This window comes from Macrotis lagotis, chromosome 1 (genome assembly GCF_037893015.1).
Source record: "Macrotis lagotis isolate mMagLag1 chromosome 1, bilby.v1.9.chrom.fasta, whole genome shotgun sequence".
In the NCBI taxonomy this organism is placed as follows: Eukaryota; Metazoa; Chordata; class Mammalia; order Peramelemorphia; family Peramelidae; genus Macrotis; species Macrotis lagotis.
The window spans coordinates 444,017,230-444,041,499 of NC_133658.1; the positions used below are offsets into that span (position 1 = coordinate 444,017,230).

Genomic DNA, 24,270 nt, shown 5'->3' on the forward strand with positions numbered 1-24,270 from the left:
TTTGAAATCAATGCTTTGCTTGGATGTTAGAATAGATAACTGAAATGGGAACTCAGAATGCCAGAGGAGAAAACAAATTCAAAATCGAAAAATATGGAGGAAACAATAATTTAGAGGAAAAGAATTTCAAAAATATGTATAACACTTAGTTACAATGCAGTGATAATTTCAAGAAATTAAGACTTCAAATATGTAGAGCTTTTGATAGCCTAGAATGGGAGTATGAACTTTGAATTTTCAATGCTAAAGGTTTTTAACAAAAATATATTGAAACTAGATAGTGCTGCTTGAAGTGTGTGAGAAATGAAAAGGTGAAAACAGAAAGAAACATGGAATTCAAACACTTCCCTTTACCTCAATTACAGAAAACATGTCAATAGGTATCCTAAATTTCACTTCAGAAATTTACTTGAGATTTCAGCTTTTGTCTCCAAATTTCTTCAGTGATCGAAGTAATTCAGGTCAGGTCTGAAAATTACAATTCAGATTGTAATGTCATGGCATCATGACATCAAGTTTTTATATTAATGAATCAATTAAGCTATCAGATTGCCAAAAGAAAAATAATAGAAATTTATGCTTTGGTTGCATGTTATAATAGATAATGAGGTGGGATGACAGAAAGCCAGAAAGCAAATTCAAAATTTGAAATTTGGAGGTGTCCAAGGAACAGAATTTTAAAAATATGCTCTTTTAAGAACATTTAGTTCCAATTTTGACCAGGAGTTAAAATTACAATATGGATTGGAATGTCATGGCATCATGGCACCAAACTCTTAAATTAATTAGTGGTTTTAGGTGTCAGATCGTTAAAAGACAAAAAATTTGATATTAATGCTTTGGTTGAATGTTAGAATTGATAACTGAAGTGTTATTTCAGCACACCAGAGGAGAAAAGAAATTCAAAATTTAAAAATGTGGATGTGACCAAGGATCAGAATTTTGAAAATATGCACTATTGAGAATTCTTAGTTGCATTACAGACATAATTTCATGAAATTATGGTTTCATATATGTAGGGTTTTTGTTCTAGACTGTGAGCTTGAACTTCGAATTATCAAAACAAAATTTTTCTCAAAAATACTTTGTTACTTCATTGTAATACTTGAAGTGTTTAAGGGAAAACTGAAAAGGCCAAAATAGAAGGAAGCAGGCAATTTTAACACTTCCATTAACCATAATTTCAGAAGACATATCGATAAGTTTCCTAAATTTCATTTCGATAATAGACATGACAATTCCGATTTTGTTTACTTGGTGATCTAAGCAATTCAGATCAGGTCTGAAAATTACAATTCTGGTGATAATATCATTGCATCATGACAACAACAACTTCAGACTGGTAAAAGAAAATAACAATAGAGATTTATGCTTTGGTTGGATGTTAGAATAGATAATTGAAGTAGAACAAAAGAAAGCTGGAGGAGAAAACAAATTGAAAATTGAACAATTTGGAGGAGTCCAAGGAACAAAGTTTTGAAAATATGCTCTGTTAAGAATACTTAGTTCCACTTCTTGCCAGGAGTTAAAATTACAATATAGATTGCAATTTCTTGGCACCATGACACCAAAGTATTAAATTAACGAATAACTTTAGCTGTCACATTGTCAAAAAACAAAATGCTTGAATTCAATCTTTTGGTTGGATGTTAGAAGAGTTATTTGAAGTGGGACTTCAGAGTGTCAGAGCAGAAAAGATATTCAAAATTTGAAAATTTGGAGGTGACAACAATTTTGAGGAAAAGAATTTCACATATATGTTCATCAAGAACATATAATGTGAGTGTTGTGTGTGATGATGTTTTCATGGCATTATGACTTCTACTATGAAGAGTATTAGATGTCCTAGAATGGGAGTTTGAACTTCCAATTTTCGATCCTCAAGGTATTATCAGAAACGTATTGAAACTAGATAGGGCAACTTGAAGTGTGTAAGTGAGATAAGACAAGGCCAAAACAGGAGGACACATGGAATTCAAACAGTTCCCTTCACCTGAATTTCAGAAAACATTTCGATAGGGATCCTAAATTTGATTTTGGAAATTGACTTGAGAATTCGGGTTTTGTCTCCAAATCGTTTTGTTGATTGAAAAAATTCAGATCAGGTTTGAAAATTAGAATCCCAATGGGAATATCATGGCATCATGACAACAACATCTTATATTAAGAAATCAATTGAGCTGTCAGATTGCAGATAGAAAAAAAAAGTGAAATCAATGCATTGTTTGGATGTTGGAATAGGTATCTGAAGTGGGACCTCAGAAAGCCAAAAGAGAAAAAATATTCAAACTTTAAAATTTGAAGGTGACTGAGGATCAGAATTTTGAAAATATGCACTATTGAGAATTCTTAGTTTCATTGCAAACATAATTTCAATAAATTATGGTTTCATATATGTATGGCTTTTTTTTGAGACTGAACTTCGAATTTTCAATCCTGAAGCTTTTATTTAAAATGCATTGAAGAGATAGCAAAATTACATAGCAAAATATAGGGTTTTTTCCCCCCTAAATTGAAGGTAATAGTCTTTGGTCTTTGTTCAAACTCACAATTCTTTCTCTGGATACAGATGGTATTCTCTATCACAGATAGTCCAAAATTGCCCTGATTGTTGCACTAATGGAATTAGCAAGTCCATTGAAGTTGATTACCATCCCCATGTTGCTATTAGGGCTCTGCTCATGCTCAGCATCAGTTCATGCAAATCTTTCCAGGCCTTCCCTGAATTACCATCCCTCTAATAAGAACACATAGTTACATTTCAAGACAGGAATTAATAATTACAATAAGGATTGGAATGACATGGCATCATGACAGCAAATTCTTAAGTTAACAAATTACTTTAGCTGTCAGATTATCAAAAGAACAAAAAATTTGAAATCAGTGCTTTGGTTGGATATTAGATAATTTAAATGGGATGTCAGAAAGCCAAAGAAAAAACAATTCAAAGTGTGAAAACTTGGAAGTGACCAAAATTTTAAGGAATATTATTTGAAAAATACACACTATTAAGAATTTTGAGTTACATAAAAGGGTAAACTTGAAAATTCGTCTTAAATCTGGAATGTCAGGGTATTATGACACATAACCCTAAACTCTAAACCTTAACCCTAACCCTAACTCTAACTCTAACCCTAATCCTAACCCTAACTCCTAATGCTGACCCTAACCCTAATCATAACCATAACACTAGCCAATCCTAATCCTAAAACTGACCCTAATCCTAATGCTAATCCTACCCTAACCCTAATCCCAAATGGTCTCAACCCTAATTTTCCAAAGCTAACCATAACCCTATCCCTAACCCTAACCCTAACTACAATTCCATCCTAACCCTAATCCTAACCCTAATTTTCTGTGCAGTTGTAACCCTAACCTACTCTGATCTGAATCCTAACCCTAACCCTAATTCTGATCCTAACCCTAACCCTAAACCCTAACCATATGTCTTTCTATTCTTTTAACTCAATGAGCAAAGTACCAGGGACTCTCACTCTACAAATAATTTTTGTAGCACACTAGGTGATCATGAAAAAACATGTTAATGTTCAAGAAACATTTGTTGAAAGTACATTACAGAGGGATTTCAAGAGTGTTTCTTTACTTACATCAAAGACATCCAATACGTTTGTTTCATCTTCAGAGGAGGTAAACCATAAAGACTTTGTGTGGCCAAAATATTCTGCTCTTAGTGCTCCAAAATCACTATTAAGTGGATTTTATGGAAATAGACCAACTCTAAGTATGCAAAAGCCTAAAGTAAACTTCTGTACCAGCAGAAAGAGTTCTGGAGAAAGTTTAGCACACTCCTCAGACAACATTAAATCTTTTACCTGTGAAAAAAAATAGTCACAAAACGGTGACAATGTTTTTCAAATTCCATTCAGAAGTCTTTCATCAATTTCATCCATAATTAGATCACATTCCTTCAAAAAGGCTGCAAATCTTGCAAGGCCTTATCAAAATCAACAGTTGTACATTAGAGTGCCTCCAAGATCAAATATGCAGTCAAAAAATATAAGATCAGAGGCTCTCAATAAAAATGAACATTTAACATTTGGATTTAATAAGCCCTATGCTGCTTTTTGGGGTTTGTTTTAAAGAAGGCGGCTTTACCAAGTGGCTCAGTGGTGACATCTTTTGATTATATCTTTACTGAGCCCAAACAGACCACAGTTTCCTGGGAAGATTATAGTGGATGATATAAAAATTCAACTGATGACAAATGTATAATGAAGGACTCTTCAGTTTTGGGTAATGATGGAGCTATTGTGAAGGAAGAACACTTAATAGAAAATTACAGCTCTAGAACAGAGAGTAGCCAAGGCATAAATGATAACATGTTGGAGGATGATGCAAAAATCAGATACCTGAGTGATGATGTGGATAAAATATCTCTTTCATCTTTATCTTCTTTTGAAAGAAGGATTTGAGTGAAGACTTTAGTGATGATTTTGTAGATATAAAGACTCAAACAGAACTTGGGTAATATCAGAGGAAGTTCTACTCAAAGAGGAAAATCTTGGAAGTTTTCCACTGGTGGGTCCATTTGATTTTCTGAAGAAAAATGAAAAACCCTTCAGTAAAACTGATGAATGGATAAACATCAGTGTGCCAGAAGACAAGAATGAATGCACCAAGTGCACTATGGGAAGTAACCTGATTTCTCTACATATGGTTCTTCATTTGAGCTCTCCCCTACTGTTAGCTCTGATGGAACATACATGTGGGATTGAAGAAGGTTTGGAGCCCATTGGATATGTTCATCCATGTGTAAGTTATGAGTCTTCAAAAATGAACAGCATAGATATCCTGAACAATCTTGACTCAAGTGACCTTGAACATGATGATCTCATGCTTGATGTGGACCTGCCTGAGGATGCACCTCTTGGAAATGTGGTGTGAGAATATGAATTGCTTTGATGTATCAGACAGAAGTGTTTGACAGCACCAGGATGGCTTTTGGGAAAAGGCCCTCCCAGAGATGGAGCATCCAGGAGCACTACTGCCTGAGCCACAATGAGCTACTGGTAGCATGAAAAGATGGACCTGAGCAGAGGATCTCCCTATGGGGAATCTCTTATGAGTCATTTTGAAAGCTACAGGGGAAACAGCCTTTACTAGTTCAAGATATACTTGAACACACTGTGATGCTGGATGAAATGACTCTGCAGCACATGGTCCAGGAGTGCACTGCTGTGAAAACTCAGTTGCTTAAGCTGAAACATCTGCTGCATCAAAATGATGGGAATGGCTCACAAGATATTCAGTTATCATTGCCATCAAGTCCAGAACCGGAACCAGAAATTAGGAAAAATATATAAGAATGAAGATCTATTAAATGAGATAAAACTGTTTAAATAAGAATTAAAGAATAAGGACAGAAAAAATCCAACAGTTGGAGCAGCAGCTTACCACTAGGTGTAAATGTCAACAGAATTCTATAAAGGGGAGAAGTGCATATGTGCTGATAAAGACACAGAAACATCCTGCTCAAGTACTGTAACCCTCCAGCAACTTTCCCAGGCCCACAGACCATGCCCAGGCAGGGAAAGCTAATAAAGCCACAACACATTGAGGCCTGCAATGAAAGTGGGCTTACATCTGGATGATGAACATCTAATTGCAAATCTGCAGATGATTTTCAACAAAAAAGTGATTATGGACTCAAAGAACTGCCCCAGTCATTAAAATCAACATTAATTATGAAGGAATTTGCTAAGAAAATATCTTCTGAAGAACATCTGAATATGACAGGGAATGTTTTAAAGTCTAATTAGTTGACTAATAATAAAATGAACTGAAATCTGCACCCTCTTTCCAAGTGAGTACAAGAGAAGACCAAGTTCAGAAATTGGTACTACCCATCCAAAGGCCTTGCAGCTTCCAAAGCCATCAGACAATAATCCTTTGGTACCTTGTCCAGGCACCATTTCTGAATCATCTTACCATTGACCAACAGCTGACAAGAAATCAGTTAACATGTAATCCAACAAAACTTCAAACTACGAGGCATACAAGTTTAAGTGTAAGCTGAATCAGAAAGCTTCTAAACTTCACCTACCTTTGGACTCCTCTGTTAAACAGAAGCAAATCATACATGGTCCCACACATGAGCTTCAGAACTTCCAAGGCAAGACAAACACCCCAAGACCACTGAAACACACAAAAAAGAGATCATGTAACATCAAACTGCCAATTTCCATTCTGGGGAGTGTTTGACCTCTAGTCGGTATTCTCATCTCCCTTAAGTCAAAGATACACTAAGGACATAATCATCACATGCCCATTTCTTTGGAAAGATTTGTTCATTCTATAATCATTTTCCACACATCTGATTCCCACGATGAAGGCTTTATTAAAAAACTTGAAAGCCTTGATATTAAACCTTAGAAACTTCAAAAAAAAAAAAAAAAGAAAAGGGAAGCTGTTTCTAAGGCCACTGAAGGGGGCAGGGCAAGAACATGCAGTCAGAGGCAGAGGAGGCCTCCCCTGACATCAAAACATAAATATTAATACTTGCTCACTGATCTGTTATATGTATAATTTCTGTATAATTCCAGTCATTTTCATATAGTTAATTATAGCTGAATTTGCATATTTAACTTCAAATACAGGGAAAGAAGTCAGGTGAGTCAATGATACCTCATGTCAGATTGCACAATCCTTCACAAACTGAAACGAGCAGATATAATAAGGGTGTGTCTGTAGCTATTTCTCTATATTTCACCAGTGTAATATTTATGGACCCTTTTATTATATATGTGCACTTTTCATAGTCTCAATGATGCATTTCATGTACGTGTATAAGATATTTAGTGTTGTTGATCTTGATTTTAACTGCTCAAAAAAATCACCAGGTGAGGTAGTCAGTACCATCTGCCTCACTGAAAGAGGCATACATATGCTACCTATATTAGAATCTGCAGTGCAGATTCCTGCAATTTTTTTGGTTCTGATATTATTTGCACCTCCCCAGTCATGGACCCCACCACATGTCACTGGGTAGGGCAGTAGTGAAGGGACTTAGTGCTCAAAGAGTAAATAATCACGGCATGACTATGAATAAGAGGCTATATTATATTTTAAGAGTGGTACATGATCTTAAGATAGGCATTAAGGAAATGATAGTCTCAATAGCTACATAGATGGTCAACAAGTCACCAGCTGGTTCTCCAAGCTTGAACTGTACCAGCTCACTTCCACTCTATGGTGCTAAAATGTACCAGGACCTCAGACTGAAGTCTCCAGGTTGGTAACAATTAAGAATGGGCAATTATCCTAGAGATTATGAGAACTCATAATTTTCTTGGTTTATTGATTTCATCCCATTAAGTTCCTTTTTTTTTTTCAAACCTCAGTGTGATCTCAAAAAGACAAATTAAAATGCCTTAAGCATTATGCAAGATTGAAAAGTAAAAGTTATAGGGCCAGAATTTCTAAGCAGCAGGCTCTTCTTGCACAGTGGCTAAAAATCCACCATCTTTGTCTTCTGCTTTCTGCCTCTTATTCTCACTAATAAAAGGGCCTTGTGCCAAGTGTTATTTGGTCTCCAGATTTTCAAGGGGGAAAGGAACTAGTGTCTTGGAAAGCTCCCATTTCCCTTTCTTCTTTGCATGGTTAGAATTAATCTGCACTTCCTAGCCAAAAAAAAACAACAAAAAAACCCCTAGAAGGTCTATCTTGTATCCTCTCTCAGTAGCTCAAGAATTCCTTTATGGGTTGTTTAATGTCCATTTGACTATTTTCTTACAGTAATGGGGGGGAAATTTCAATCAAATTAAGTGTGATCACTATCTTACTCTTACCTTCTTCAGTTCAAATGCTGGAAGAATTAGGAAGAGGAAAAAGGGAGAAAGAGAGTAGAAAAGAGGGAGACAGACAGACAGAGACAGAGTGAGACAAAGAGGGTGAGAGAAAATGAGAGTGAAAGAAAGAGTGAGAGAGAGACAGAGTGACAGAGAAAGTGAGAGGATGACAATGACAGTGAGAGAATGGCAGTCACAGAAAGAATGAGAGAATGAAAGAGAGATTCATATTTTCCCCTCTTCTTCCAATGAAATGGAAAAGCATTTATTAAGAGTAACTATGTACCAGGCACTGAGGAGTCAAATATAAGAAAGCAACACAGCCTATTTCTTCAAGGAGTTTATGAAAAAATAAAATATATAGAGAAACTAGGGAGAAATTATTTAGCAGTGTTGATTTTATTATTTTTAAAGTTCAAGTTGAAAAAGCTATTTGTGACATACCATTAAGATAATTTGAAAGCTGTGTTGTAGATCTGGGTTCAACATATGCATATATACACATATATATCTATGTGTGCGTGTATATATATATATATATATATATATATATATATATACATATACACAAACACAAATGTATATACATATACATATGAAATGTTTCCCATTCAGAAATCCAAGATACAGGGGAAGGAATTTAAAGTGTTCTCATTTATTCAAAACTTCTCCAACCTTCCAATTTATTTATTTTATTTTATTTTATTTTTAGGTTTTTGTAAGGCAAATGGGGTTAAGTGGCTTGTCCAAGGCCACACAGCTAGGTAATTATTAAATGTCTGAGACCAGATTTGAACCCAGGTACTCCTGACTCCAAGGCCAGTGCTTTATCCACTATGCCACCTAGCCGCCCCCCAAACTTCCAATTTAGACTCTCATGGAGGTCTGGCACCCACATAGAGAAAACCTTGACTGCATATCACTTTGTGGAGAAGCAAGGGAATTTGCTTTTAAGAGAGACCCTATGATCAAGAATGAAAAGCCCTGGTGAGCCTGAATAGCATGTATGGGCATTTTGTAACTGGTGCTATTTAGGTTCATGATTAGCTGAGAAGGCATGCAAAAAGACCAGTCCCTTGAGGAATCTTATTATTGAGACAATGGAAGAAATTGGAGTTGTGCAATGGAATATTGTACCAAACTGTCACTGAACCCAGATATTGGTGACAAATCATATCACTTCATGCCCATGAAAGCTTTACATGATAACTTTAAGCCAATGGTCAAGATCATAGAGAGCATCAGAAGTCAGTTTTATTGGCCCAAGTTGTCTACAAATTTCATCAAGAACTGTGAGGCTTGTGCTCATTGTATGCACAGAAAAATAATTCCTACTAATGCTGCATATTTGGAAAATATAAGTACTAGCAAAAACTTCATTGACATTCCTATGTTTGAGGAGAGAGATAGCAAGTATATAAATCATATTTTGGTGGTGATAAAGCACTTCAGAAAGTAAATACATACACATACTGTCTAGGAAACAAGAAGCTTCAAAGGAATAATACTGTGGAAGAAGTATTTCTCAGTATATATCTTTTTGTTAGGATTCAAGGCAGAGATTTTGAAAGTAAATTTCTCAGAGAGATATTAGCTTTAACTGGTTTCAAGAAGGTTCCTACTCTCCAAAAGACCTAAGTTTGTCATTCTCCAAGGGAACCAAAATCAACATTTCAGTCTCATGTTAATCAGTATATAACTTGTCAGACACTAAAACCAGAACAAAAATTTCAATGATATAATTTTCTTAGTATATGTATAGAGATGTCTACATGACTACTAAACCTAGAGTCAAGAAAACCTGAGTTCAAATGCAGCCTTAGTCATTTCCTAGTGGTGTGATCTTGGATAAATCACTTTAAGCTCTGTTTGTCTCAGTTACTCCACTATAAAAATGGGGGTGATAATAATAGCACTTACTTATGAGGATCAAAAGAAATAATATTTGATAAGCACTTAGTTTGGCACATAGTACATTGATGTTTGGGATTGAATTGTGTTTTGGAATATCTGAGAATGAAGAAATTGCAGATATGTACTACCAGTTTATCTCTCATTTGAGAGAACAAAAAGAAGCTCACTACTGGCTATAACTTAAGACCAGAATAATGATGAAAGAAACAATAGTATGACTGATGCTCAAGGTGGTGAAAAGACCTTCAACAAAGTAACAGAATTTTGATAAGAATTCTCAGTTTACATGGAACCCTCAAGCCAGCAAAGCAAAGGAAAATTATTCTATATCTAACTGTGGAGATATTGGGCAATTTGAAGGTTTACAAAATAGTTCCTAAGATTCACAACTATTGGGCTACAATGCACAGTCTTTTTCTTTTGAACTGTCTGTTTCTAAATTACTGTCTGGGCCCTGAAGGCTTTGCATGATAGACTGTCTCTTTTTATGCCATTCCCTACCAGCACAGCAGAGAGTTCAATAAACTCACCAACTAAAATTTGCCTTACTTCAAAGAACTGACTTACTTCAATGGATTTTAAACAAAAAAAGTCTGCCCATATCCATTTATATAATGTATAGGTGAGTAGTCCTATAGTAACTTGTTAGGCAATGCTGTGTACTATGTCTGTGGTGGGTAAGGTTGATTTTACCCTAACATAATTTCCTAGTATACCGAATAATAATTCTTGTACTGTTAGGGGTGCTTATATAATGTTAAACATGATTTTAGGCTAATTTTATGCTAAAATTGAAATAATAGAGTTAATTTTATAAATGAAATTTTATTCTCTAGATTTAATAAAAACCCATGGGTGGATGGCATCCTTAAGAATGCCAAATCTGACTTCTGGCCAAGATGATGGAGAAAAGACAGGCACTGTGCTAAGGTATCCTGGTTTCTCCTCAAAAACAACATGAAAGAAATTTCTTAACAGAAATCTGATCAACAAAACCCAGAAAAAGAAGTTAGGAGAAGAACATCTACCTTAATGTCTGTCTCAAGGGACCATGGGTGAACCCAGAGCTGGGAGCAGAGAGCCAGAGGGGACAGGGTGAAGTCAGAGGATCAGCCTTAGTGGCGGAGACTTCAGTGAATGGCAGGTCAGAGGACCAACTTTAGTCACAGGAGTGTCCCAGCCAGACTGGAGGGTGAGTTCCAGCATAGAGAGTAGCAGAACATGGCTAGACATTGACCTAGGGATGGAGGCCTGAGTTCCGTACTTTAAGCAGAGCTCTCTTCCAAGAATAAACACAGTAACAGCTACCCCTCCACCTCCTCAGGCTCATATGTGGGAAGTAGAGCTCCTTCAGCTGAAAGGGAGATTAACTACCTGCCCCAGGGCCCAGCCCATTGTTCAAGGACAATTCAGACCCCACTGCTGAGGGCATCAAACACTCCAGAGAAAGCAACCAATGCCCTCTACTGGCTGGCCCACTTGGAGCTACTAAGCCAAGTGAACAAAGCCTCTCAAGGTATTCAAAAGCAGACCTCTGAGAGCTAGAACCTCCTCCAACACAAGATCCAAGGAAAATAAAGAAAAGCCAGCAGAAAGGGGGCCCATGAGGAAATCAAAGTGATCCATAGTCATATGAAAAATTGCTCTAAATCATTACTTATTAGAGAAATGGAAATTAAAACATCTCTGAGATACTACCTCACAACTCTCAGACTGGCCAATATGATCTGAAAGGAAAATGATCAATGTTGGAAGGGATGTGGGAAATCTGGGACACTAATACATTGTTGGTGGAGCTGTGCACTCATCCAACCTTTCTGGGGAGAAATTTGGAATTATGCCAAAAGGGCAACAAAAATGTACATACCCTTTGATCCAGCAATACCACTATTGGGTCTATACCCTGAAGAGATTGTGAAACATGGCAAAAACACCACTTGTACAAAAATATTCATAGCAGCCCTGTTTTTGGTGGCAAAGAATTGGAAGGATTTGCATGAACTGATGCTAAGTGAGATTAGCAGAACCAGAAAAACATTGTACACCCTAACAGCAACATGGGGGTGATGATCAAGTGTTCCATCAGTGCAACAATCGGGGACAATTTTAGGATATCTGAGATGGAGAATACCATCTGTATCCAGAGAAAGAATCATGGAGTTTGAACAAAGACCAAAGACTATTACTTTTTTTTTTTTAGGTTTTTGCAAGGCAAATGGGGTTAAGTGGCTTGCCCAAGGCCACACAGCTAGGTAATTATTAAGTGTCTGAGACTGGATTTGATCCCAGGTACTCCTAACTCCAGGGCTGGTGATTTATCTATTGCGCCACCTAGCTGCCCAACTATTACTTTTAAATTAGGAAAAAAACCCCATTATCTTAATATGTAATTCTGCTATTGCTTATACTTTATTTTTCTTACTTAAGTACATGATTTCTCTCTCATCGCATTCAACTTAGATCAATGTATAGCATGGAAACATTGTAAAGAATAAAAGACTGCCTTCTGTGGGTGGGGGGGAGGGAAGAAAGTTTAGGGGGAAAATTGTAAAACTCAAAATAAATAAAATCTTAAAAAATAAAAAGGAAAAGAAAAATAATGAGAGGTCCATGGAGAAATACTTAGAAGAAACAGATCCTAACCCAGAGGGATCTGGAACTTCTGAGGAGAATATGACTTGGTGTCCAGCCCAGAAAGACTTCCTTGAAGAAATTAGGAAGGAATTTAAAAATCAATTGGAAAAATTGGGAAAAGAAACTCAAGAGAAAATTAGCATCTCTCAACAAGAAAACAAATCCTTGGAAAATGCAATTGGACAAATACAAAATAAGAATAATTCTCTCAGATGCTCAATTGGACAAATGCAAAAGGAAAATCATTCTCTCAAGACTATACTTGGGCAAATGGAAAACTCCTTCAGAAATAGAATTGACCAACTGGAAAAGGAGTTGCAAAAGGTAAATGAAGAAAATTCTTCTCTAAAAAAAAGAATGGAATCTATGGAAACTAATGACTTCATGCGACAACAAATGATCGAAAAAATAGAAAAAAATGTAAAATACCTCATCAAGAAAATAAGAATCAATCAATCGAGCAATAACCTAAGAATTATTGGTCTTCCTGAAAACATTAAAGAGAAAAAAAGCCTGGACTTAATATTATAGGATGTAGTGATGGAAAACTGCCCTGATATCATGGAATCAGAGGGTAAAATAGCTATTGAAAGAATACATCGGTCCCCCCAGAAAAGTATCCTGAAATGAAAACACCAAGGAACGTTGTGGCCAAATTTCAGAACTATCAGATAAAAGAGAAAATCCTGCAAGCAGCCAGAAAGAAATAATTTAAATACCAAGGAGTCACAGTAAGGATTTCGCTGGACCTGGCTGCATCAACATTAAGGGATCAAAGGGCCTGGAATGAGATATTCTGAAGAGCAAGGGAGTTTGGAATACAGTCAAGTGAAGCTGAGCCTTCCTTTCCAGGGGAAAAGATGGACATTTAATGAACTGGGAGACTTCCAACATGATGAAAAGGTCAGAGCTAAATGGAAAATTTGTACATCAAACAGGGGGTTCAAGAGACCCATGAAAAGGTAAAAAGAAAAAAAGTGGTAAAGAAAAAATAACTAGTATCCAATAAGATGAAACTGGCTATATCCCCACCTGGTAGAAAGATTATCATAACTCTTGAGAATTTTAACCCTATTAGAAAGATTATACTTAGTCAGAAGTGATGGTCATTCATGACCTATCCTTGAAAGTGCTATCCAATAAGATGAGACTGGCTATGTCCCTACCTGGGAGAAAGACTCTAATAGCTCACTCATGACAACTCAGGTGTGCACCTAAACATTTACTTGAGAGTGAGTCCCAGAAGATGTCCCACAAACACTTAGAAGAAACACAAGAACACAAGAAAGCACCAATACTTAAAGTCGTGAAAACCATCTTTCGACTTTATTGTTGAATATCCAGACTTTTATAAAAAACTTATCTTGGAAATGACAAGTCAGATGAAACCCAGCTGCATAGCTTCCCTGATTAAATTTACAGTATTTAAGCTTGAAGTCTATAGACTTCCATATCAGAAAGTTTCCTACATATCTCTAGCTCTGCAGATGTTTAGGTCAGGGTTCATTGGTGAGCCAACCAAACCATTAATGAGCTTATCCTTGGTTACTTTAGATTCAGGGACATCTGTGTCCCCACTGCTATGGAAGCTCAACCTCAACAATTCTCCCTTCTCAGACTTATGCTGAAGCTTTAAGAGGTGTATTTAGGTACCCAAATGTCCCAGAGAAAAAGACATTTGAGACAAATGTGAAAAAAACATAATATCAATAATGATGCAAAAATACTAGGAAGCATGCTCACTAATAGGTTCATAAAATGAAAAGGATGAGACCTATTAACATAATTAAACAAATTATCAAAATTTGAGTCTATTTCCATCCTAGGTGCCAATGCAATATCATTAATGATTCTATACAACTGATCCATGTCCATAGTTATAGAATCATTATACCATATTCCATTCAAACAATTTTTATATTATCCCAAGGAATAAGTGAAGTATTATATTTTAAGGGAGTAATACAAATAGCAGGAAATCTATGATCACATTGCAACTGTAGTCTCATCTCTATAGCATCCTCATGATCTTCTATGTTCATTACAGAAGTTTGTAATGCATTAATCAAATGATAAAGATCTTCATTAATTCCCTCCCTGAGCCTTTAATGCTCTAGTAACATTTTTTTTTTTAGGTTTTTGCTAGGCAAATGGGGTTAAGTGGCTTGCCCAAGGCCACACAGTTAAGTAATTATTAAGTGTCTGAGGCCGGATTTGAACTCAGGTACTCCTGACTCCAGGGCCAGTGCTCTATCCACTATGCCACCTAGCCACCCCCTCTAGTAACATTTTTCTAACAATTCTTTTTTTTTTCAGGTTTTTGCAAGGCAAATGGGGTTAAGTGGCTTGCCCAAGGCCACACAGCTAGGTAATTATTAAGTGTCTGAGACCGGATTTGAACCCAGATACTCCTGACTCCAAGGCCGGTGCTTTATCCACTACGCCACCTAGCCGCCCTCTAACAATTCTTGAATATATTTTGCTTCTAATTTTTTCTTTATTCATCACTTGTGTGAATATAGTTGTGGACATAGCAGCTGCAACAGTTGTTATAACACTTAATATTCTAAATGCGATTCAACTCACATATATCTTTTGTCTAATTCTTTTTAATACCTTTCTAAAAACTCATCAGCAGAAGACATATACCAGCCTTCTTCCTTAGTGGGTATTATAGCAAATTTTGGTTGTCTTATCATAAAAACAGTATCATCATTCATCACTTCTTTATCTACACAGGCTTGAATTGTAAGAGTTAACATTATAACTCACTTTTTCTCTAGTAATATTGACATTTTTGGAAGATCCTATCATGAAAGTGATATTTGGTCCTGTGCAAGCAGTTATTGATAATTTCTTTTCTGCATAAGATATTTTGCCCATATTCCACTATATAAATCTTATCTCATTCATTTCTATGATAGACTGGAATACCCCATGAAATAACTCTACCAGGACAATTCCATACTTGTAGCAAAACAGAATGATCATAAATTCCTCTATATGGGGTGTGACAGGCAACCCAGAGTAAAAAAATGTTCATGTTTAAAATGCACGTAAATTTAAAGAAGGAGGTTCTGTAGGAACCTTTATTTTTCTACCTTCATTACTTTCAACAAATGGAACTCCTAACATTTCTAAGGTCCTAAATGTTCCCATGCTATAAATATTTGGATGAGTTGAATGCTTAGTTTTACTTAATTTAATGCATGGTTCAACAGTACATTTTTCACAAAGACATATAGGTGTCATACCATTTAAGCCAGAAAAATCATACCTTACTTCTCAGAATTTCTTCTTTGATATTTCCAGCAGTAACTTTGCTATATCCCAAATAATCTGTAGCTTCCCCTATTAATACAACTTCAGCTATACTCTCTCCCCATTGTAGAGTGGTTACCCATGGAGGGTTTTGAATGAAAGTCCAATATTCAGTCCTTTTACAGTCCCCAAATTGTTCATGATTAATGTAAGCATCACAAATTGTCCTGTAAGTCCATGTCATACTCTCCTTTTGCATGGCTTGTCCTTCCTTCTCTTCTTCTCTTTTTTTTCTCTATTTCTTAAGTATAAGTTATTCATTTTCTGTATTACTTAATTCATCTGGTCTGCATGGTTCAATGTTCCTTTCTGGTATCCAGACAGTTTCCCCATCTGTGGGCAAAACAGAAGCATACCCTCGACCTCAGGTTAGTAATTGATCAAGTCCTTTTCATTGTCCATCCTCAGGGTCCTTCCACATGACCATGCCCTTCTCTTCATGATGCATATCCTTATTAAAAAAAATCTTTCTAAGGGGCGGCTAGGTGGCACAGTGGATAAAGCACCGGCCCTGGAGTCAGGAGTACCTGGGTTCAAATCTGGTCTCAGGCATTTAATAATTACCTAGCTGTGTGGCCTTGGGCAAGCCACTTAACTCCATTTGCCTTGCAAAAAAACCTAAAAAAACTCTTCCTGCAGGTGTTAATTGTTTATCATTCAATGTTAAAAAATTCATGGTATATCAGGCAAAATTTAGTCTCCTCTTCTGTTTCCATTTTGTCCCTATATACTGAATACTTGCAATATGTTTTATATTGTAACATAGGCAAAATTGTTTAAATGCTATTGAAGTATATCCAGGGCCATTATCTGTTTTTATGGATTTTGGCAACCCTGAAATAGCAAAACAATGGAATAAATGATGGATCACACCTTGTGTAGCCTCTGAACTTTGTGCTGTTTCCATTGTATATGAACTAAATGTATCTACAGTAACATGAATAGATTTCATTTTTCCATAATGAGTCACATCCATCTGCCACAACTCATTAGGAGCTTGGCCTCAAGGATTCTTAGAATAATTTGGAGGAGTAGGTAAATAAGGCATGCATTGTTAACAGGATTTTACTATATTCTTTGCTTGCTCTCTGGTGATTTTAAATTCTTTCCTTAGTACAGAGGTATTCTGATGAAATTTTTTGTGAGATAGCCTAGTTTGCCTTTCTACTAAGCTTATAAGAAGTGGAAGGGTTAATTGATAGCCCTATTATTACCTTCATATAGAGGTCCAGTGTGGGAATTTATATGTTCAATAAAAAAGGGATTGTATATAACTTCCTGTAATTATTTAAAGAGTTGATATAATTCTTTATCAGTGCTGTTTAATAAGAGTTGTTTCTATTTGTCTGACTAATTGAAAATTATACTTACTATCTGCAAAAAATGTTAAGGGGTTGTGGCTGTTCTTTTAATACCATTAATATAGTATATAATTCATTCTTTTATGCTGATGTAAAAGGAATTTGTAATTTCTTTTCTATTATTGCATTTATACTTGAATCTACAGGGCTAGAATAAGGTCCATCACATTGTTTAAAAATGTCAGGGAACTCAGAGGGTCATAACTTTGGATATTTTCCCTCATTACCTCTACAAAGCAATCAGTTATTAATTCTAGGCTTTGACATTATTACAGTAAAATAGCTTATATAGACAAAACTGGATCACATAAATTTTCAACATCTTGCTAAGTTACCTAACTATGGATTATATAATTTTCAATTTCCCAATCATTTTTCAAAGCCCCTCATATTTATTCAATATTATTGTAAATAATTGCAATTAAGATATACTTCCCAATCTCTTATACCCTCTTCTTCTGAGTTTATCATTTTTTGCTTCTGTAAAATTGAACATTAAAAATTCTTAACTTACATAAAACATGTTTTCATGTGATATCTCACTCTCTTAAAGTTAACCTTATAACTGAATATCTGTTACACACAAATTTCTTTCACATCTCTGTTTTATAAACTTATTTTCCTCTTGTTCAAATAAATTTCTATTTTCAAAAAGAAAATAAGATTCTCTATGAATTTAGGTATATATATATTATATATATATATTATATATATATATATAATATATATATATAAAATTTCAAAATCCAATGTAAACCTTCTACCAATGCCAGTGTTACAAGATACATATATAATTTCTTCTTAAATAATAGGTATTAAGTAAGCTACCTTTAATAAAAACACTAGGTGGAAGAACACAGCTTTTCACAAACTCTCTGGACCAAAAACACCCTGAAAGATATAACCTGCTGGCAAGTATTCTCTAATTTTCTTATAACAGATCTTTACAAAAGTGATGGATAACACTTAAATTCATTCATTGTTTTTGTAACACAATTTTAAATTTTCAAAAAAAATGTCTGAATATGTTCTTATACAAAGTTTACTAATTATACATAAAACATTTCAATTTAATGTATATTCCCTTTACTCTCTAAAACTTTGTAATACATAAAATATTCTTAAGACAGATGTTTCTCAAAATCCCTTTTTATCATTACAAGATTTTCTTTATAGTTTTCTTAATAATCTTATAAATTCCAAAACTCATATTCAAAATTACCTTAAATTATTTTCCTTTTAAAAATATAAAAGTTTGCAAATTCTTCTTATCTGTATCAGTGCTGTTCTAACTTCTCAGTGCTCTAATTTATAAGAGCTTTCTATCCTCACTGACAAAAGGATGTTCTGGGAATTGGAGATTCTCCACAGTATGCACTAATAGTAGTATGCACTAATTATTTATCTTTGCTGTTTATTATTCCTCACTCACCCTCAATTTTTTTTAAGCCTCTAGAGGAGCCATAAAACATTATAATAAAAAAACTCTTTTTTTAAACATGCTAATTAAGACCAGTCAAAAAAATAATTTTAGGGACAATTTCAATTTCTTCTACATCCCTGATAAGTATAATTTGCCTAATCAGTAAATAAAACTGTTAGTCAATCAGACCAGAAAAGAAACAATAGAAAATAAGAGAAATTAATAGAACCTCTTCTCTTCCAAAAACATGATTTTCAGGAAAATCTCTTTTTTGGTACCACATCATGAGTTTTTGAAAAAAAAAGACAGAATGGAAAGAATATTGACCAGTCAGTACACAGAGATATGACAGCAGGCCTGATCATGCAGACAAAGCTGAGAGCTTCCCTCTGCCTGTTATTTAAAACACATGTAAACACATAAACGGAGTCAGAGCATTTTGAACCAGAGAGGCCCCCAAACTCCAGGGAAAATTCTACCTTGCTCTCACACTAGAGAGTCCCCAAACACTACACAGACAAAGAAAACAGGATGCCAGATAAACTACACACACTCTGGCAGGAAAACAAAAATAAACACCATCAAAGGTGACAAATCTCTAAGAAACCAGAGGAAAAATCCAGAGAACATTCCATTTTTCACAATACATTTTTCCATTCAAAGATTTTAATATTTAGCACTTCTTGATTTTAACTATAAATAACTATAGCTTTAGCTTTTGAGAAGGCAAACAGTCACTTAAAAAAATCCCTCAGTCTAATTAGAATATCCCCTGTCCCCTCTTCAGTTTAGAGTAAACAGGGGACAGCCCTAAAGCTTTTCTGGGAGGGGAGTCTTCTGTTTTTAAATCCTCAATTGTCCCATTATTTTCTATAATAATCAAATTATGTACTTTAGAATGAACCTGATTCTCTTGTCTTTCTGGAATTTACTTCCTCAAAGCTTTCTTAATGTCAAATAGCATTTCTTTCGTGATTATTTAACACATACCATTCTCATCTGTGAATACTCACTGTCACTTTCTCTGTTTCTATAACTTCAAATAAATTCTCTTTTTTAACATTTTATTTTATTTTATCAAGTCTTCATGAAACAATTCTCTCTCTCTTAGGTAGTCCTTTTTCTTAATTCCTCTTTCAGCTAACTTCAAGGTCTAGATAAACAAGTTGTGGGGAAGCAAGCTGTCTGATCTCTCACACTCCTTTGAACTGCCTGTTGCACAATAAATTGTGCAAAATCTTCATTAGCTCCTTGTTTTATTTTTGTAAATGAAGTATTGCTTCCTTCCTTTTCAGGCAATTTCAGCCATGCCTGTTTTGCAGCAATGGATATTTGTTGATATGTTTGTAAGCAATACCCAATTTGATTATTTACTCCTGCCCATGGACCAGTGTCAGTAAGCATTTCAAATGTTATTCTTAACCCTGCTCTTTTAGTTAAGCTCTTTTAGCTTAACTAGCACAATTCTCAAAAAATTCAGTTTTCCATATTAAGTAATCTCCTGGTGTAAGAGCAGTTTTTGCTATCATAGTCATAGTCCAATCTTTTGGGGCTAATATTTGTCTGGCTAGTATTTCTATCATAGTTAAAACATATGGACTAATATTGCCATCCATACTTGTTGCTGATTTTAATTCCTTAAATGTTTTAAAATTTAGACTATCATAATATCTCAAAACATTCTTTGGATTCTTTGGATCAGCTCTTTCAAATATGGGAAAGGAGAACAATAACTCTCATGTCCCATGGATTCTCTTCTCCTTTATCCACTGCTTTTTGAGCAGCATTTTGAACAACATTCATATGCCCCCTATCTTTGTTAGCATTTTCTTCTTTAGACCATAAAGTAGCAGAAGGTGGATTATTAAAGTTAGGAGGAAGTGGCATTGGAGGTAAAAGCCACCATTCTTCTTCCTTCTTTTCTTTTTTACTCTTATCTTCCTGCTGAATAGTTTGAACATCTACATCAACTTTTAATATACTCTGAGCCAAAGAAACATCTCTAGTTGCAGTCATACAGATTTTTAAAAGACTTCTATAGGAAATGCCTCCTGACCTTCCTGGCTAAATTGTTGGCTCATCTGTCTTCCCACAGTTTCTCATTTTTAACTAGTATTTAATTTGATACTAAATTTATTTAGTATTTAGCATCCTTCTTCTGAAATCAAGGACATTTTTGTACACATTCAATAAATTCTTCCAATTGTTTTGTTGTTATTAACAAGCCTTTTTAACTATCTGCTTTAGCACTTTCAAATAATGTCCTCTGTCCTTAGATTATCCCTTTCCCATATTAATCTCTGTTTGAAACCTGGTGAAAAGGTTTTTAAAAAGTATATATCCCCAATACCTGCTGTCTTGTAACATGCTCTGTGACCCCAAAGGATGTCCAGAAAGTGTCTTTTCTTTCAATACTAATTCCTCTCCAGGTTCCTCCTGTATGGGCATCAGTTATCACCCGCAACAACACAGGTGTGTGCCTGAACATTTACTTGAGAGTCAGGATGAAGAAGATGTCCCACGAATACTTAGATGGCAAGAAAGTACCAACACTTAAGGTTGTGAAAACAATCTCTTGATCTTATTGTTAAATATCCAGACTTTTATAACAAAATATACCTCGGACATGACAAGTCAGATGAAACCCAGCTGCATAGTTTCTCTGATTAAATTTACAATATTTATCCTTGAAGTCTATAGACTTCCTTATCAGAAAGTTTCCCACACACTTCTAACTGCAGATGTTTAGGGCAGGGTTCATTGGTGAGCCAAACAAACTGTTAATGAACAAGAATGTATACTTATCCGTGGTTACTTTAGTTCCAGGGACATCTGTGTCCTCACTCCTATGGAAGCTGGGTCACCAATTTAGATTTGAGACCTCTCACAAGTGAAAGAATTCACATATATCCCTGGGGTTTAAAACTGCTCAGGATTTATTTTACATGCCTGTCAAGTTTACTGGAAGACTGAATAACAATGGTTAGGCAAGTAACGTGAGGGAGCAAGTAAAGGAAAGCAGTCAGGAGACCTGACTGAGCTGAGTGTGAGAGGGAGTGGAGAAATAGCCATAAGGGCTGGCTTAGACTCAAGCAACTCCAGCCACATGGCATAGAAGCCCATGGTTCTCTGGTAGGCCTAGGCCGGGAGCACATGACACTAGGTTAGAGAGAGAAAAGAGAGAAATCACATTCTTGTAGAATGAAAGTGGGCCTGCGGGTGGGGAAAGAAAGTTATTTCTCTTCCAATCTGCCTTAAAATACACTTTTGGGAGGGTGGAGCCAAGATGGCGACAGGAAAGGACCATCTCTTAGGTGCTCTCACTCAAAACTTATAAACTATGGACTCTAACTACATTTTTGAGAGACAGAATCCACAAAGGGACCCAGTGAGGCAGTTCTCCAACCCAAGATAACCTGGAAAAGAGTGGAAAAGCTTTGCTCCATGGGGTTGGAGGGGTGGCCTGACAGAGTGAAGGAACTTCAGCCTCCTGGAGGCAGCCCCAGGGCACTGGGAGCCTCAGCTCACAGCAACAGAAGATTTTCCTGATCTACACTCCAGGGAGCACCAGGCACAACTTGGGGGGTGATCAGGGGGACCTCTGCCAGAGCAAGCACGTGAAGCCTAGCCCTCAGGGCACAGAACAAGCAGTGTGTCTGGGGCAGCCCAGATCCAGGAACCAGAAACAGAAGCCGGGTAAGCAGGAGCCCCCAGGGTATGAGTGCTGAGCCGAGGGAGGGGAGTGGAAAGAGACTGCTGAGTTCTGTCCTCTGTCCCTGGAACAGGACTCTGGGGTTCTGATCACATTCAGATCCTGATCACAGCCCCATGGCAGAGGGGTGTGCTTATGATCATTTACAGACCAGGAGGGAAGACAGAGCCTCACACACTGAGATCCTTGTGGAGGGTGTCCCATTAATACTCAAAAGCTCAGGAAGCACCCCCAAACCAGGCACAGGCTGGAGAAATGAGTAAGCAGAGAAAAAAACAGGAGCACCAATGAGAAATACTTTGCCTATGATCCCAAGAAGGATTGAAACAATCTGAAGATGAAGAAGTACAAGCTCCTGCATCTAAAGTCTCCAAGAAAAACAGAAATTGGGCTCAGGCTATGATAGAGCTCAAAAAAGACTTTGAAAATCAAGTGAGGGAGATAAAAGAAAAATTGGGAAAAGAAATGAGAGATATGCAGGAAAAACATGAAAATGAAGTCAGCAGCTTAGTCAAAGAGATCCAAAAATATGCTGAAGAAAATAAAAGCCAGCATAGGTCAAATGGAAAAAAACAGTTCAAAACGTTATTGAGGAGAAGAATGCTTTAAAAGCAGAATTGGCCAGATGGAAAAAAGAGATAAGAAAGCTCTCTGAGGAAAACAAATCCTTCCCACAAAGAATGGAACTGAGGAAGGTTGCTGATTTTACCAGAAATCAGGACACAATACTTCAAAACCATAAGAATGAAAAATTAGAAGAAAATGTGAAACATCTCAATGAAAAAACAACTGAAATGGAAAACAGATTTAGGAAAGATAATTTAAAAATTATTGGAATACCTGAAAGTCATGACTATGGAAAGAGCCTTGACATCATTTTCAAAGAATTACTACAGGAAAATTGCCCTGATATTCTAGAAGCAGAGGGCAAAATAGAAATGGAGAGAATTCACCGATCTCCCCAAGAAAGAGATCCTAAAAAACAACCCCTGGGAATATTATATCCAAGTTCCAGAACTCCCAAGTCAAAGAGAAAATAGTAAAAGCAGCCAGAAGGACACAATTAAAATGTCATGGAGCTGCAGTCAGGATCACACAGGACTTAGCAGCAACTACATTAAAAGCTTGTAGGGCTTGGAATATAATATATCGGAAGGCAAAAGAGCTTGGAATACAACTGAGAATCAACTACCCATCAAAACTGAACATCCTCTTCAAGGGGAAAAAATGGACTTTCAATGAACCAAGGGAATTTCAAATGTTCCTGTTGGAATGGCCAAATACAGGACTCAGGTGAAGCATAGAGAGTGGAGGAGAAAGGTAAAATATGAGGGACTTAATGATGAACCACATGTATTCTGGCATAGAAAAATATGCTGAAAATACTCATTTGAATCTTCTCATTTGATAGAGCAAGTAGAAGGAGCTTTTATGGATGAAGAACAGGAGAGAACTGAGTTTGAAGATATATATTGTAAAAATGGAGTCAATGGCTAAAAGGGAAATGTAATGGGAGTAAGAGAAAGGTAAGGTAGAATAGGCTAAGCTATTTCATATAATAATATTTTTCTTTATTACAATGAGCTATTGCAATGATATGGAAGGGGGGAAGGCAAGGGAGAATGAGGAAATCTTCACTTTCATCAGAGGTGGCTAGGAGAGGAAACAGCATATATACTCAATGGGGTATAGACATCTGGAGTAAGAAGGAGAGAAAGGGGACAGGGGGAAGTGGGGGGGATGTGAGTGATGGAGGAGAGGATGGACCATGAGGGGAGAGTGGTCAGATATAACACATTTTCTTTTTTACTTCTTGCAAGGGCCTGGGATTGGATGGTCTGTCCAGGACCATAGGGCCGGGTGGGTGCTGGGGCTAAGGGATGGTATGGGGGCTCAGGGTCTCTTGGCCTCAGGACCAGTGATCTGTCTACTGTGCCACTCAGCTACCCTACAGCAGAGACAGAGTGAAGGGAGAGAGAAAATATAGTACATAGTAGTGAAGTAAGAATGGAGGGAGTTGCGATCAGCAATGGCAACAGTAGAAAAATATGGAAGTAACTTTTGTGATGGACCTATCATAAAGAATGTGATCCACCC

The 24,270-nt window shown here is 36.2% G+C and overlaps 1 pseudogene; it reads left to right on the plus strand.

The window, feature by feature from the left end:
- The first annotated feature begins 3,528 nt into the window (after nt 1-3,528).
- Nucleotides 3,529-5,578, plus strand: LOC141504481 (serine-rich coiled-coil domain-containing protein 2 pseudogene; annotated as a pseudogene).
- Nucleotides 5,579-24,270: the final 18,692 nt, after the last annotated feature.